Below are 19,032 nucleotides of genomic sequence, written 5' to 3' on the forward strand. Positions count from 1 at the left end.
ATTGCAGGACCAGTTGGTGAGCGCTTAGTACCAGATACCTCAGACTACCTATCAGCGCCTTGTGGAATCAATGCCACGGCGGGTGCTAGCAGTTTTGAGGGCCAAAGGTGGTCCTATATGTTATTAGCAGGGTGGTCATAATGTAATGGCTCTTCGGTGCATATATATAAACTCAATTTTTAATTTTTATCTCTATTTCTTTAGACACCATTATCTTTCACATATTTTAGTCTAGAGATGTATACTTTCATTCTCACTGCATATTGATTTTCAGACTGTCTTATACACGAATAAAACAACAAGAATATAGCTCAAATGAATGCAGAGATGAGCTTTATTTACGTTGTTTTTCGTCATTCATACTTAGCAGAAAGTATGCCATACTCTCATTAAGATATTTTATATACACTCTAACTATATGATACGATAATATCCTTTTCTACAAATTCATGCATTAACTACTTTGTTTTGTAAAATACACTTTTGAAGAAAAATTTAAAACTGAAAACATCTTATTTTTCTTTATAATCTATTTTAAAGTTCTTTTGTTTTCCTTCTTAAGAAAATATAGTCTTAACCATTCTCAAATATAAAAATTCACGTAGGCTTAGTTTGATACTTTTTTTTCATTCTTTACAGTTTCCAGTTGACATTTAATGATGAAAAAGAATCAGCTTTCTACCAGAGAAATCCATGGAGCTTTAAGGCCTGCAACTCTTGAATAAATAAAACTCTGCTTCAACAGAAAATTTAAATATTTAATAATGTCGTTCTTGTTTTAAAACTGCCTTTCTTCTTTTTAAAATAGGCATATTTAAAGCCTTAAATTAATCAAATACTTTTTTAAAAGAGATTTTACTTTATAATTTTAAAATTTATGAATGATCAATGAGATAAATTACAGACTTTAAAGCAATAATCTAGTAAATAATTTGGGATAAAAGTTTTCCTAATTTAGAAGCGTAAAATTCTACCAGATTAATGTATTTATTATAAATTGAAATGCTTTTAGTGAATATTTATAAATTTATGATAAAAATGGGCAAATATTATGTAAAGTATTTTTTTTAAATATCTTTTACGATCTAAATCATAGAGAGTTTAATTAGAGTTGAGCGTAGAAACTGAGTTTTAGGAATATGACAATATTTTTAAATTCTTTTTCGAAAAATTGTAATTAGCTGTAATATCTAAAATCTGGAATAAATAATAAACATTTTGCGCAAATATTCTAGTTTAAAGTGTTTCTATAGATCATAAAAATGCAACAGTATGCTAAAGTAATCTTTTCTACATAAAAATTAATTTATACACAAATAACAAATCATTTGTGCTATTTTATATTAGAAAAATAATACAAGAAAAATTTAAAAATAAAATAAAATAAAAGAATAAGCTGAATTGGAAATAAGAATAATTTTACAAATAATATTTCAATTTTGAACGAGCCAAAATATACGCTTACTAATTTTTTTGGCCATAGAGTTTGGTTTTTTCTTTGCAATTTTAATTTACGATTTTTTACTTAGTTAATTGAAAAAAAATGCACTTAAAATGGAACTAAAGGCACTGGAGAGATGATGTAAGTTACATTAAATGATTGCCTCAAATTTGCACAGATCCTGCCTAACATTTTATACCCACCTTATCTTCAAGAGACTGGTATGGTAGGCACAGTACACGTTCCACCATGAAATTAGTGAAAACCTCCTTTGAAAACTGGGCGAACTCCATCTTTGTTTATTTTAGGATACAGAATTATTATGTCTAATAAAAAGTACACTCTTTTCCATCTTGTTTGATTTGTGGTTCCCTCTATTTAACAGCAGAAATAAGCTGGAGGTGTACTAGTTCTAAAATAATATACGAATGGTTCGTGTGAACAGGAAAAAGAGGCTAATCCCATTTTTTTCAATGCTCACTATTCAAATAAGACCTTCAAGTGGGAAAGTAAGTATTCACAGAAAAGGAAGAATCATTTAAGTCTTGATTATCTGTCAGGAGTCTTAAATGCAACAATTAGGGATGTTGGGCATGAGTTATATTGGTCAGGAAAGCTTTAAAATATAACCTTCACCATTACTTCTCCTCAACTAATTGCAATATTTGAAATCCGCTTTATTGGTTCCTTACAAGGTTCCCTCGTAATCCGTAGAAAAATCGAATTTGTCTCGCAGTTAATATATTATTGGTTCAATTTACAATGCTCTAACTGCTCATAATTTGATAAAGGTAATTAATTAAAAATTAAAAATTATTGTCACTACACACTGTTATGACCCAGAGGGTCAAAGTTTCACGATTTCGTGATGAACGGCATGATATCAGCAATGTGGTTAGCACTGTGTCCCAATCACCTTTACTTCTCAGACAAGCTGAGTGGTTTTAAAACTACTAATGGGGATAGGTTCAAAACTTATAATAAATAATAAAAAACCAAAGAATTTTATAAAATAGGCTTTTTGGTTAGTCAAGGAACGTCCTTAAACAGAAACTTCATCGAACTCTATTAAACAGAATTTTATAGACTCCTACTTCACAAAAGACCAGAAATAGAAAGTGACTGTTAACGAAATAGAAATATTCTAAGTTGACATTTCACGAGAAACTAAGGAATTTCGTAGTCTAAGCTGCGGCATTTTTTCTCATTTACTCACAGTGTAAGAAAAGAGGGTTTATCAAGATGCACGGGGAGTAATAATAGGCATAAAGAACTCCCCGAGCAATTATTTTTATGCTCTATACAGCTTGTTAATGGGTTTAAAGAAACTAGTGCCTACATTTCTGGTCGCAATTATAATACACAATGAATATTTAGAAAGGCAATTTTAGTACATTCATAAAAGCAAGGAGTGTAATGAAAAGCAATGGTGTAATAAATAAATCTATAGTGTTACATTTAAAAGCCTACATTTATGTTCTATCAGCTATTCTATCATTTTAATTAAAGATTTAAGCAAATTGCAAAAACTAATTTGAATATTTTATACATTCAAGAAGAAGAATTTGAATTTTCTGATGGAATAATTTATTATTTTGACCCTATATACTGCAAAAAACTGCGGTGTATCACCTATCCGAATTTGGTATTGAAGAACTCTAATTGCTTGAAGGATTACTTTACTTGAAGTAAATACAAAATCGATAATTCTTCACTTCCAAGGGTATAGAATAATTTATTATTTTGACCCTATATACTGTAAATGACTGCGGTGTAACACCTATCCAAATTTGGTTTAGAAGAACTTTAAAAATTGCATGAAGGATTACTTTATTTGAAGTGAATACCAAATCGATTATTCATCAATTTAAAGGAGGTAGAATAATTTATAATTTTGATCCTATTTGCTGTGAAAAACTGAGGTGTATCACCTATCCGAATTTGGTATTGAAGAACTCTAAAAATTGCTTGAAGGATTACTTTATTTGAAGTAAATTCCAAATCGATAATTCTTCACTTCAAAGGGTGCAGAATAATTTATTATTTTGACCCTATATACTGTAAATGACTGCGGTGTAACACCTATCCAAATTTGGTTTTGAAGAACTCTGAAAATTGCTTAAAGGATTACTTTATTTGAAGTAAATACCAAATCGATAATTCTTCACTTCCAAGGGTGTAGAATAATTTATTATTTTGACCCTATATACTGTAAATGACTGCGGTGTAACACCTATCCAAATTTGGTTTAGAAAAACTTTAAAAATTGCGTGAAGGATTACTTTATTTGAAGTGAATACCAAATCGATTATTCATGAATTTAAAGTAGGTAGAATAATTTATAATTTTGATCCTATATGCTGTAAAAAACTGTGGTGCAACACCTATCCTAATTTGGTATTGAAGAACTCTACAAATTGCTTGAAGGATTACTTTATTTGAAGCAAATTCCAAATCAATCATTCTTCACTTCTAAGGGTGTGGAATAATTTATTATTTTGAACCTATATGATGGAAAAATCTGTGGTGTAACACCTATCAGAATTTGGCATTCAAGAACTCTAAAAATTGCTTGAAGGATTACTTTAGTCAAAGTAAATACCAAATCGATTATTCATCACTTCAAAGGGGGTAGAATAATTTATTATTTTGACCCAATATACTGTAGAAAACTTTGGTGTAACACCTATCAGAATTTGGTATAGAAGAACTCTGAAAATTGCTTGAAGGATTACTTTATTTGAAGTAAATACCAAATCGAGCATTCTTCATTTCAAAGGGTGTAGTTAAATCTTAACACCAATGGTTGATATACCTTACATCAATCTGCAGCTCGTTGGATAAGAAGGTTGTGTTTCTTGGACCTCCGTAAATTTGGCGAATATAGGGCATATTTTAAAAGTATAGCAAATGCTTTTGGATTGTATTTGAATTTAGAAGTTGATTAATTGTACCATATCAAGATAGTGACAGTATGGCGGTTTGTTTTCATGAAGCGTACTGGTTAAATATGAGTTTTTGTCAGGTTTAATTGAAAAACTGGTCATAGCCTCTTCAGTAGTAAGTATCAATCCTCTTTACTGATTGATAAAAAATGTTGATTGTGGTTGATTATTTACCAAGTAATTTCAATCTTTGTGTCGGATTGTTTGACAAACTCCTCATATATACTATAATAAAATACATGTATGTCTTCAGTTATGTAATAAAAGTATTTATGACCTTATAACATTTGAAGAAATCTGCCAATTGTATAAAATAATGTTATAATAACTTCTATCTACTTCGGTTTTGTTCTTATTGATATTAATATTTTGTCTGTGCTCCGTGTATGTTTGATTAAGAAACTAATTTCATTTTAAGAAGTATTGTACATATGCATCTTAAATTTATGATTCTTACTTAAGATTGCATCGTTATTTTACTGATTCTTATGTGTATCATATGATACTGTAATTATAAATTTTAGTGTTACTGAATAACAAGCATGATTGGCCCCTATTTCACACCAAGTAGTGCAAAGGAGCATTCTCAGTGTTTCGCATTACCAGGAACTATCCTTGGTTTCGGTGTAGTGGAACAATGTGGGAAATTCAGTGTTTGAATAAGTAATTGCCACTATTTTGGTGTTCAGTAATTGCCACTATTTTGGTGTTCAGTAATTGCCACTATTTTGGTGCTCAGTAATTGCCACTATTTTGGTGCTCAATAATTGCCACTATTTTGGTGCTCAGTAATTGCCACTATTTCGGTGTTCAGTAATTGCCACTATTTTGGTGTTCAGTAATTGCCACTATTTTGATGTTCAGTAATTGCCACTATTTTGGTGTTCAGATACACGAATATTTTTTTACAGTGTACGCTGATGTTCACAATAAAAGGAATATTTAGATTTTTGCTATTATGTCGAGAATTATTCGACAGATTTTAAGGAAATTTAATTCTAGAATAGGTTGACATTCAAGAAGATTCTGGATTCCCTAATCCATCCGAATAATTGAAATAATGTTATCGGAAAATTTTTGTTTGAACCAAAAAATAACAAGTTCTTCTTTCCTCAAATTAACGTTAACAATGACTGATGTAGGGATGTTGTATATTCAGAAAATATGCCGCAGAATTCAATTTGTAAGGAACTCTTAAACTATCTATTTATAAATTTATCTCACGCGGCACCATAAACTCTATCTATTATGTATTTGTCCATCTATTGGCAACACTATAATTACTCATTTTGAGAAGTTGTCGTAGGTAATAGTTTAAGTACTGTTAAAAGACTAGTCATCCCTTAAATACTCATTTAGATTCTTTTTGTTATACTGTCTTAAGTAATAATTTAATTATTGTTGAATAGTTATCTCTACGTTAACTATTTATTTAGAATATTTTTGCATTTTTGTAGAAATAAAAACTTAGATACGAAGTAATTATTTCGGTTTATTTTTGATCATTTCTAAAATGGCTGTAGAAATTTTAAATGTAAACGGTGCTATGGTACCACACATTGTCTTACCAATTATTTCTGACGGGGCTAGCCAACTTCGATCTGTAGCATATAAGATACTCAAGTCATAGCCTGATAGGTGCATGAGGAAGTAGTACAGCAAGTAGTGGAGCATTGGGATTTGGTTTATATCTTATCTCATGACAGAGATTTAAATAATTTTAATGCTTCTGCTGCCTACTACGCTGAAATGTCCCGAACGCAAACTTGAGTTTGTGTGATTTAATGACTACCAGACAGACTTAAAAATGTTACTAATATTCAATTCATAAAAAACTTTGACAATATCGTAGACATATCTTGAAGATAGTTAAAATTGAAATCAAATTACTTCCATGCGGGCAAAACCGCGTGCAACAGCTAGAAGATGAAGCATTTTTGTTAATATATAACTTAAAACTAATTAAGGTGTTTGGATTGGCGGAGGGGTTGGAAAATTAGTTTGGTTATCATTAAAGTTTATATGTTGGGCATTATAATTTAAAAAGGTGACCAAGCTGGTCTCTAAAGGCGGCTAGTAGTTATATATTTAGTTTAAAGGACTTAAAACTAGTTATCTTTAAGGCATATAATTTTTAAGGAGAGGGTTATAAATTTTTTTTTTCAAAACCAAATGGGCTTTTGAAAGTCATATTTTATATGGATACACAGCGTCTTTTGAAAACGTCGGTATAAGATTTTATGTTAGAGTCTAATTATACTCGTAAAATTCAGTTTTAAAGCTTTATCTTATCTCGAATATATGCTTGGATAACTCTTTATTTGAACACACCTTTGCTCTTTTCTCAAATTTACTATATGCTATCATATTTCGTATTTCATTATAACACATATAGGGGTTGCTTCCAAAACCATTTCTTTTATTTCTGTATCTATTATTGGTCATAAGGATTCATAAAGGAAAATTTCAGAGCAAATTGCATCATATTATGCATAATACGTAATATGTTAAAGTAATAATTTCGTCTAGTGTATCAGATGCATGCACAGCGTGATTACGAAAGAACTTTGTCGACGTATGAACGTCTGGAGAGTATACCATTTGAATAAACGGAATAATATTTTATGCATAGATATTATGATCTATGCGTTCATGAATGATGTTAAAAACGATTGAGTAGCTCTCACGGTTACAGTGACAAAATTTTGAAATTTTCAAATAGCAACACTTATTTTTATTGATCGAAACGTAATCCTTACAGCAGAAATCCTAAAATGGAGGTGGAACGGTATTTTTAGCACAATGGCGATGCGTGGCGAAAGCGTGGCGTCGCCATTTTTCGTAACAAATAACGAGAAAAGAAAGCAAAAAAAAATTTAAAAAATCCTTTAAAAACACAGAACAATTTACACAAAAAAAGAACCCTGAAATTACAAACAGAAAAAATTACATCGCATTTAATGTTTTGAAAAACTTTGACACGTCTGTCCTCCCATATCTGACATGTCCATAGTTTATTTTCTGATGTTAAAGGTTTCTTTTCTGTTGTTTCTGTTGTTACACTATCTTCTCGTTAATGGTCACGAAAATTGGAGATTCAAAAAAAGAAAATGTCTAGTGTTGTTAAAAGTTTAATGTTGCAATTTCTGGTGTTTAAAATACTATTCAAACTCCATCTCAGTTTTCTACTGTAAGGATTACGTTTCGATCAAAAACAGTGGGCGCTGCTTTTTGAAAATTTCGAAATTTTGCGACTGTAAATGTGAAATCTACGCAATCCTTTTTTAACATAATTCTTGAGCACATAGATCATCTGTCGGCAAAATTATTTTATAATCACGCTGTACATTATAAGCCGAAACTATCTGGTAGAGGTGATGAAATCAAATTGGTAATAAGTAACAATGGATCTGAAATATGGATAAATATCCTGTGCCAAATTACTTTTAAAGGTGGTTATTTTTATAAAGGGAAGATATAAAACAAAATTTTTTTGTGTATGATAAATTATGCAATGGAGTATATTTCTTTGTTTGAATCAACGATTATGTTCCTGCCAGAGTTTCTTATCTATTATACCTTGAAAAAAACTGAGAGGCAATTGGGGTAATGAAATTAATAAGTGGTAGGGTAATTTGCAACTGCATTTGATCATTAAATTACAATAATAAGTTCGTGAAAATAAAATAAGCTACAAAATAAGTACATAAAAAGCATAAGCATATAAAAGCATAATGGATATAAAGTACTTTTATATTTGACTTTTTTTGAGAAAAGTTCTTATTTTATGAAATCAGCATTTTTCTATGCAGCTCATATCTTTTAATTTTCAATATCTCATCGAATTTTGAGCTCTCCAATTTTAATTAACTGATAGTAACGTAGCTGCTTCGACTGTTCCTTTCATTTGGCATGTTTCAAAATGCAGTAGTTTAATTTTGAAGCTTTAATTAATTATCCCTATGTAAATTATTTGTGTATGCTAAATTATGCAATTGAGTTTATTTCTTTGTTTGAATCAACGATTATGTTCCTACCAGAGTTTCTTATCAATTATACTTTGAAAAAAACTGAAAGACAATTGGCGTATTGAAATTAATAAGTGCTAGGGTAATTTACAACTGCATTTTATCATTAAATTATAATAATAAGTTCGTGAAAATAAAATAAGCTACAAAATAAATACATAAAAAGCATAAGCATATAAAAATATAATGGTTATAAAGTACTTTTATATTTGACTTTTTTTGAGAAAAGCTCTTATTTTATGAAATTAACATTTTTCTATGTAGCTCATATCTTTTAATTTTCAATATCTCATCGAATTTTGAGCTCTCCAAATTTAATTAACTGATAGTAACGTAGCTGCTTCGACTGTTCCTTTCATTTGGCATGTTTCAAAATGCAGTAGTTTAATTTTGAAGCTTTAATTAATTATCCCTATGTAAATTAATCTCCCCTGATGATTCAGACGCCTAGGAAAAGGTTCATATCGGTATAATATAGACATCATTGAATTAGAACTTCCGAAGAGATATCTTCCTACTTTTGTTTAAAAGATTCTTCTGAGTGTCGCCTTGTAAAAGAGGTAGATGAACGGAATTTCACGATGGTACTTGCAAATTGAACTTCTGAGAAGATGAAACTGTAATAGTCAAAAGAAATTAAACTTAGTTGCGCGTCTAAATCTTAGAGTGGCCGACCCTACTAGAGATTAGAGTGCCTCGCTTATTCCCCTGATACCGTGTCTTGCACAAAACTCTGTAATATTAATTCATTTAATTCTTTTAAAGTGATGAAAGTTACACTCACACTTGGGATATTGCAAGATTTGTTAAAGTTCGATAAAAGCTACAGGACTTTCTTTGAAAGTTAATTTAAAATTTGGAATTTAGGATGGATTTAACATTATTATACATCGCTATTCTATCCAACTGAGATTTTGCTTATTTATTTTTCATGTAACTTCGAAACTGGTTTTCAGTCTCAACAATATTTAACTTATTTATGAAACTATAATTCACAGATATAAAACTCTCGATAAATATTTAAAGCTATTTCAGTATTCCTGAATTTGTCATTTAACCTTATATAATATTTGGTAATTTTGTATAATTAAGTGATAAATGAAATATTGCTAGTTGCTGAATTGTTATGAATTACTTATTCAAAAATAGCTGAGGATAACATAATTTGATGGTAACGTATTCTAAAGAAAAATGCTTCTAAAGCTTCAAAATCAGTTAAACGTTGAACCATAATATTAGTACTTTAAACCACACTGTCGTATATATTTGTTGGAAACCTAATAGGTGTTGAACCTAATTTACATTTAATTTGAGCAATGTTATCGCGTCAGAGCGATTTATTAATGCGGTAATATGATTTAACTTTGAATATTAATAAAGCTGCAGTAAATTTGCAGCATATTGATTAAATTATGCGGTAAATATGATTCAAATTTATTAAAGCTGCTGCAAATTTGCAGGTTATTGGAGTTAATATGCTGCAATATTCCTTTTAGCACAGTAATATATTACCGAAGAACAGGAGTATACAAATCCTCGGAGCAAATGTCATGGCGTCAAAAAATTCGAAGCTGGAGCTTAATATTTTAGAAAATTTTGACTTAATATTATTAAGATAGAAACATCTGACATTCTCAGACTGTTTGAAGTTCTAGGCGAAAAACAAGCATGTGTTGGAAGAAATTAGATTTACTAAATTAGTTGTTAGAACTTACTTTGAAGAACGTTTTCAAAAATAACGCATACGGTTTGGGATTTCCCGATTTGTGATAAAGATTCGATTTTACACCTTTTTAAGATTCAAAGAAGTTGGGAATCTTTAATACATTTCAAATTAGCAAATTTTAAAAATCTTCGATACTTTAAAATATTTCAGTTAAACTAAGAACTGTAAAATGATATTGCTCATATACGATGAGCATGGTATCAAACATTTAGCAATATTAACTTTCTCTAACAAATAGCTTCTAGGAAAATATACGTTATCTTGTCATATTTTTACGAGAAATTTAATAATTTGTATCTACCCCCTAGTGAGTACTTTCAGGATCTGGGAAAAAAGAAAGCCATAACAAATGGCGCACCAGCCGAGATCAGTAGCCAAGGATTAGGACGAGGGTTAAGTGGACGAGTCTTATGTCCGGTTGTCCCTTTTATAAGAAAAAAACTAATCTCATTTTCCAAGGAAATCCTTCACGAGGTATATGTCCTATTTTTTTGCTCATAAATTTAATATTGATGATATTACTTTACTATGTACGGAGTTGAATTAGTTTTTTTATTTTATACCTACATAGTCTGCAATAGCTTAAGAGTAAATTATTAATAAATATTTTTTTAACATTAAATAATTGAACAAAATAATTTAATAAAACTCAGAAAATGTATGAGTTTTGAAATATTTTATTTAGTGTTTCTTCTGTGCTAAAAAATCAAGTTTTTGAGAGTGAAAACAAGCATTTGTGTGATTAAAATTGAAAACAAGCATTTGTGTGGTATTAGACGATAACTTCGAAAACTTCCTATACAGAACACTGATGAAAAAGAAAATTAACTCAAATCAATCTTCCAAATGTCCCTCAATTTCTATATAATATTTAATATTTTTATAATATTTAATATTTAATATTCGTCATTGGATGTAGCGGGACAACACAGCAAAAAAAGGAGAAAAATGACAAAACATAAGAAATTCAGCATATTTCAGGGTAAGTCAATCTTAGCTGGAAATCGCTTATTTAACCATTTTGGACGCAGTATTATTTTATTGCTGATAAATTAAAATAAAGCTTTAAAAATCAATATTCATAAAATTCCATTTTTCTTAACTCTCAATGTTGAATCATAATACTGGCACTTTTAATCTCAATATAGAGCAATTTTACTGCAATCTTGATAAAGTGTAAAATGAACCTTGTTTCCGTTTAATTTGAATCATGATTTTGAGTAATCAATATTACTCTATAATACAGTTTAACTTGGCTCCGTATTAAGGCTGCAACTTTAATGAAGATTTTTAATGAATCTTTTTTCGGCTCAAATTGAATCATGCTATAATATAATCAAGTTCAAAAATTTGCTCGATAACATAGTTCAACTTCGCTCCGTATTGAGGCAGTAATCTGAATAAAGTTTTCAAATGAGCTTGTTTCATTCAAGTTGAACCATGCTATCATTAATCAAGTAAAAAAATTTGCCCAATAATATGGTTCAAATAAGTACAATGTTAAGATATAGCAAATTTAGACGACGTTTCCGAATTTATAACTAAATGCTTAAAGCTTCCAACTGTTTTTTCATTTTGCTTTATTATTATTATTTGATTTTATTTTTACCTCATATCAAAATTATAAGGAATGTTTTGGTGTTTTTAGCAGCTTCCTATGCAAGGTATATTTCTTTATTATTCTTGAAATCGAAAATTAATTTTTTTGCATTTATTTTATTCAATTCCCTCTACTTTTCATTTCTAATTTAAAGTTAACTTTTTAGAGACATTACAGTTTCTAACTTAAGGGATTAACTTTTTTAAATCTAAGGGATTAACATTTTTAAATCTACTTATTATTTCCCAGTTGACGGTTGATGTTGAAAAATATATTTCGATATTATAGTCAATACCTACAGCATAATTTAATTACTGATGTACCATACTATATACATCGAATTTTCTGCCTATATAATTAATCTGTTAAAAGATAAAATTGATAGCTCGACGCCAGATTTTCCTGGGTACTGATTCGACGGTCGCTTAATAAGGACAACATAACTCGGAACTTGAAGTGAGAAATTAAATGTTTGCCATTGGCTGAGTCCCATGAGTCAGCAGCCATTTTGTTTAGCAATGACGGCAAAAGGGTGTATGAAGCATTAATCAAGGCTTTGATGGTAAAGCAATTAATTTTAAATGACGTCTAGCTAAATCCAACCGTGGATGGCGTGTTGGTAAATGAAAATGAAGCTCAAACCTTCCTCTGTCTGAGCTTTCAAAGGCAATTAAGGTGCTTGTTTTGAAAAATATTTCTACTCTCATCTACAATATTGATGAATGATATGAGTAGTATTCACCACGTCTTTTGCATCGAAGAAATAATGAAAATTTACATGGGTAGTGCAAGAAAGACATTGTTTAGTAGGTATTGAAAAAGCTTTCATATGTCAAATTTATGATTAAATATCTTTTGTAACTAAGTTCTGATTTTATTTTTCCTCCATGCTTTAATTTATTTCTGTTTCAAGGCAAAGTAAGTTTTTTGTCTCTACAGTTGCTTATTATGGGCCTGTCTAGTTAGGACTTATAGGTTGAGTAATGAGATATACTTTGAATAAATATTCTTGGGTCTTGATATCGTAATTTAAAATATCGTTTTGTAAGAAATTAGTAAGCTCAAAGTCAGTAACGACACATTTTTGCCACCCTAAAACTTTTGATGAAAATGATATTGCAAGCTTACTGGATGGAAAAATGATCAAGGTATGTTGGGAGGCTGTTCGTTTATAAACAATGTTTATTAAGATGCATTAACAAGCTGAATTTTAGTTGTTTTTCTCTTTAAAAAATGGTAAACTTTTCTTGCTTTTAATTAAATTCTGATAGAAGTATGACAGAAGCATATACCACCAAAAATCTTAAATGCGAAAAAGCTTTTTCAAAATAATTAAGACGCAAATTCTAAAAATTCAAGTTGTGGTTAAAACGAGAAAGACTAGAGTGTCAGTAATTAGAAAAGTTTTTAAATATTATTGAATAACACGCGAACTAAACGTAAAATTTTATTGGTAAACAACAATACGGTATTTTTGCGTAAGATTTTATAATGCAAAATATGCATATTTCGGTAAAATGTTACTCGAAATATTTCATTTTTATGCAGGAAAGTAATGTGACATAACTTCTTAAGTTTAGAGTTGTATTTAAAACGAGAATGATTCCTCCAGCATTTAAAAATGTTTTCAAATATTTTTAAATAGCACGTGAAAAAAAAGTATGATTTTAATGGTAAACAACAATACGAGTTTTTTGCGTAACATTTTATTCTGCAAAATGTGCGTGTTTCGGGAAAATATCCCCCAAAATATTTCCCTTTTATACATGATAGTGCTGTGACATAAACTCTTAGGATTGAAATTGTATTTAAAATGAGAAGGGCTCGAGTGGCAGTTTTTGAAACTGTTTTTAAATATTATTGAATGATGCACGAAAAAAATTCAAAATTTTAATGATAAACAGCAATATGAGATTTTAGTGTAATATTTTATTTCGCTAAATATGCATATTTCGGTAAAATATTGCTCAATATATTTCCTTTTTATGCATGATACTGCTGATATTATAAAAAGAAAAATAATACAGATACAGAATTTTTTTTAAATGGTGAGGATATTCATTCTAGATAATATTTATAACAATAAATCTTGTTTACTGACGAATTTACCTTTTCATGAACATATAATTTCCTACTAAACTTGATTTATTTAAAGTTGAAAATTTAATTTTAATCAATTTTATTTATATTTTCCGCACTTTACCTTTTATTAATGGACAAAAATAAGTATATCGATGCCATAAAACGTCTTTTTAATATTTAATTAAATCAACGGTGGAATTTTGATCGCCAAAAACAGGATGCGAAAAAAAAGTGAAAAAGATTTGAAGAAATTTAATCCTTTTCTTAAAACTTAAGAAGAAAACCACATTCCAGTCTCTGAGTAATTTATGAGCAAACCGACTGTAAAACAAAGGGGCTTGAAGATTGTTTAGTTGTTGGGGACCTCTCTTAAATAATTAACGATGCGGGGATTTAAATTCTTGAGTGTAATGATAGTTTAGAATACTTGATCACGTCGTAAAGGAGAATACAACGCCATGAAATAGCGTCTGCGGGAATTTATTGAGGTGCTTCGTTTAAAATTTCATCACTATAACTGCGTTTCACAATCCATTTTGTAATAATTATTCCCAGTTTACCATCTTGACTGCAGAGTTACTCTGGAGTTATCAAATAAAACTTAGGTGTCACGGTAAATTTCGGCATACAAAATTATGTCTAAGTTCTTTCATTTTTGAAGTGAAATATATGACCTAAGGTTTATATTTTTGAAAAATATTTGCTATTTATTGATAAATAGTTTAATGAACGGTTCTCTCCTATTAATTTTATGTTTTTGGAGAAATATTTTATGAGAGGTTTCATAATTAAAGTGAGTAAAACATAGTAATTTAAGACGTGTTAAAATGTTATGGTATTCTAATCGTGTGTTGTGGTAGGCAAATCTTAACAGTTATTTTGAATTAATTGTTACTTAATTTTTCTTTAAGTTTTAAGCTTCTCTTCAAATCTAAGTAAATTATTCTGATCAAACACAGGTCCTTTTTATTTTTGTATTATTTAGTATTTTTGTGTAAAAAAATGAGAATTTAATTAAAAAGATAGGAATTATATCAACATCTTTTCAGAAAAAAAGGCGTGCCTGGTTTGTGTTAAATTTCACCGTTATGCATAAAAAATACTTTATTTTTATTTGTATGTTTAGTACCCAAAAACTATTGGGGGCTACCATTTCTTCCTTAACTATTAAAAACATCCGCCCAAATTTCAGAGATGATGTATTATATATGCAATAATATCTGAAAATGTATGCAATATACTTTCTCTTGCCCATAAAGTTTCCGAAAAGGGATCGAGAGCTTGATATTTTGCTTTCATAAATAAGAGTGAGTGGTTGAAAATTGATTTGTTTATAAAAATATTAAAAATTCTGCCATATAGTTTTAATATTTCAGTTCATTCATGAATTATAGCATTGTTTTAAAAATATGGTATAGAGCAAATCAATTCATATTTAGTTAAACTTCTATCAGGTAATAAATTTTGAGATTTATAAATTTTGAAAGATCGTGAGACAACTTTCAAACTCTTGCACTTTTTGTGAAACTTTCTACCCTAAGCCAGAAACAACCTGTTTTTTTATAATTTAAAGTACACTTTTAGTAAAGAAAATATTATATAACAAATTCTTCTAGAACTCTCAAATTTTAGAAGTTTAAAGTCTGCTCACCGAGCAGTTATGGAAACACTTTTTACAAATTCATTTTTATAAATACTAAAAAGAATTAAAACGTACGTAAAAATTAACCTGTTTTATACCTAATTTTTAGTAGTTGAATTGTTTAATTTTTCGCAGAATGGAAAAATAACAAGGATTCTTTTAACACGTAGCAAAATAATAATGCTTTTAACACGTAGCATATCTAAGTTGCATTTAGCAAGTTTCTCAATAATGTCGTATTGAATAAATAATCTATGAGCATCCAAGGTGTTTCTAAACTCCATATATAAGATGTACTTAAAAGAAAGTACAGAAATCATCATAGAATAGAGTTAACATGTCCTATATACTAGGAAATTGGAACTGTATTTTTGTAGTGGTAGATACACTACAGTATTCCCCCACCAGAATTTTATCTGTGATAGAATTCGATGAACGTATACCACTAGTTGATTCATTGCTGTTTTGTGAGAAGCCGCGAGAGCTGCATTAAGTTCACGGTCGTGGTCGCTCCTATGTTGCCTTTTAGCAGTCAAGTGAATACGTTGTACGAACATTGTATGTGTGATCGAGACTGAGTAGCAACAGCGTGAGGAGGTCAATGTCGCAGTCACAAGTAGCAAGTCAACTGCTCAATGTGGACCATACATCAAACTAGGCGGACTAAAATCGTAGTGGGAGTTTCTGTTAAGGTAGGCGTGTTCGCATCACGTCCGGGTCACCAATATGGGGAGAGTTGTTTTTTCGACAATGTCAACCTTCATCTATGAAAAAGTACCCCATCATAGAATCGAGTTAACATCTCTTATATACTAGCGAATTGTAATTGTAATTTTGTAGTGGTAGATTGCATAGAAACCCAAAGTACGCCACTAGGAGTAACTAACCCTTATGGACTGACTTTTTGTGTGTATTTGAACCGTTACTTTTATTTACCTAAATTACTTTAATTTTATGTTATCCAATAATTATTGTTGAAAATTTCATTCACATAGACCCAAAAATAGCTGTTTGACAGTACTTTAATCATTTGACATCCAACTTGTCGAGAAAAAATTATTCAATTACGATAAAACGACTATTTTAAACTGAGAAAAAGAAGGATGGTCAAAACTACTACTACATGGTAAAATTTACCATGTTTCTGACTCTATGGGAACACTAAAGTGCTCGGTAATTTTTACCAAAACGCCATGATTATGATTTTGATAAAATTAACAATGAAACATAATTTTAAAGTGCATGATAAAATTTGGTAGTTTTATCATGATAACTAAGACCATGGTATAAAAGCCATTTATCAGGTAAAATAAACTTTTCAGTTTTGTTTTTTTACTAAATGTGTGGTAATAAGAATTATAATTCTGAAAACTAGAAATTCCGGTAAACCGTTACGATTTGAACGGAAAAATTACTTAATGAATGGTATTGGTAAGGCTTCATAACACACTTAAATACCGTTTATTTCGGTTTTTAATACCATAATTTTTTCTTCCGTGTAAGGTTTATATCAATGCGATTTCCAACAATAATTCTTATGAAAATAAAATTAGCATTAAATTGAAATAATTTAGATAAATTACCAGTTCAAATGCGCACGAACAGTCAGTTCAAAATGGCGAGGTGCTTCTAGTGGCGTACGATGGCATTTCCTTTCACAGATAACTATGCAATTCATAATCTTTATGATATGTATAACCTCTTCTCAGAGTTTATATATAGAGTTCAGATGGATGGATGGTATTTTCATTTAACTATGAATCATAAATTAAGGTCAATATGAAGTTCTACAAGATGAGAATAATTTATGAGCTCGTGTATGCTCTTTGTTTTACAAGATGTAAACCAATTGAAAATACATGAACATAAGTTATATTCCATAACGAACTAATATTTGCAACTGTCATTTAAACTTTAGATAGCATATTAAATCATAGAATAATGGATGAATATTTATAAAGCGTTAAGGAATAATTATTCAGCATGCATGACTCCAACTCAAAGTTCAATTGTGATATCTAGAAATGGCAATTGAATATAAGCAATGTTCTCTGTAGCGAAGCAAAGTAATTTTGCTGATAAACATAGGCTATATATTTTCAGGAAATCAAATAGTGTGGTAAACAGTCATGTTTAACGCAATCTAATCACGTTTGATACCAATGCTTATTTACTGACATAAAAGATGAATTAATGGATCAGATAACATTCGACAGAAATAAATGCCCTAAGCTGCATAACTTGTATGTATTTTCTAAATATTAAGGAAAAATAGCTGAAATAAATAATACAGTTTCTAATGCACGTATATTGTATTGAAATATAATTATGTCGCCTTGAGAAATAAAATATAATTTTCATTTATTTTTAAGTAAAGTGTTTTTTAAATTTTTTTTATTTGTAAATAATTAAAGCGATTAATAAAGGGTTTTAAGCACAATTTAGAACTATCAAAACCATCCAAAAACAAAGGAATAAAAAAAAAATTAAATATTTGTTTTAGAATTTATACGAGACAAATGAAAAAATTAGTTAATTTATAAAATGCTTATAATAAAAAGATAAATTACTTTATAAGAATGTTATCAGCTTGTATACTAATTTTTCATTTATAAAAAGCTAGTTTCTATCCATAAAAAATTGAAAACTAAAAGAAATTTTTAAAATGAAATTTCGCATTTTGATAGTACATTTCTCAAATAATTTTATTTACTAATGTAGATGATACTACATGTTTCAAACACTGTTTGAATAAAAACAGATAGTAGTTAGTAGTATGCACCCATCATGGCTTAGAGTTCAACGTATGGCCATCTTGATGGTTTTTATAGATTCCATCTCCATGTGACACAAATACGGTTAAGTATCATTCAAAAGGACACGCGATGATAAATTTATTCTTATACCTCATTTATAACAATTTTGTTATTTCAAGAATTAAATTGAAATTTACAAGGTAACACACAGGCGAAAGTATTGTCTTAAATTTACTGCTGTGGATGATCTGTTGTAGTTGTTGACGTATGCCATTAAGGCAGAGGGGGTGCGATTGTTCTTGTTTTCCAGTGGCACCATCATTGGCCAAGAATTCGTCTTCTGCCGCAACCATACGTCACACCCGTTTATAGGGTGGACCCATTCATACATCCATTCATTCATTCACAGATCGTAATTTTGACCTGAATCAGAGAATGATCAATCTCCAATTCAGTACCCCCAGAGGTATTGATTTGTTATGGGACATCTTTGAGACTCGACAGATTTAACGTGCATCAGTCACTATTTCCTACACGGGGAGTCTTTGGCCGGCAGGGATCGAACCCACGACCACTTGGACATGGGCCCAGTGCCCTACCAACCAGACTATCCCTCCCCCGGATGATCTGTTCATCGCATTTATTAACTCTTACTTCTTGTCACTTGATAAATCACTCATACTGAAGCTAAATTTTGTCAAATTTCAAGCAGCCACCTAAAAAGAAAAAAAAACGTATTTTTCATTTCCTGTAAAAGATAATAAATGAATGGTTATGAATTTGCAACTGGCAATCCATGTGTATGCTCTTTG

The sequence above is a fragment of the Parasteatoda tepidariorum genome, chromosome X1 (genome assembly GCF_043381705.1).
Source record: "Parasteatoda tepidariorum isolate YZ-2023 chromosome X1, CAS_Ptep_4.0, whole genome shotgun sequence".
Lineage (NCBI taxonomy): Eukaryota > Metazoa > Arthropoda > Arachnida > Araneae > Theridiidae > Parasteatoda > Parasteatoda tepidariorum.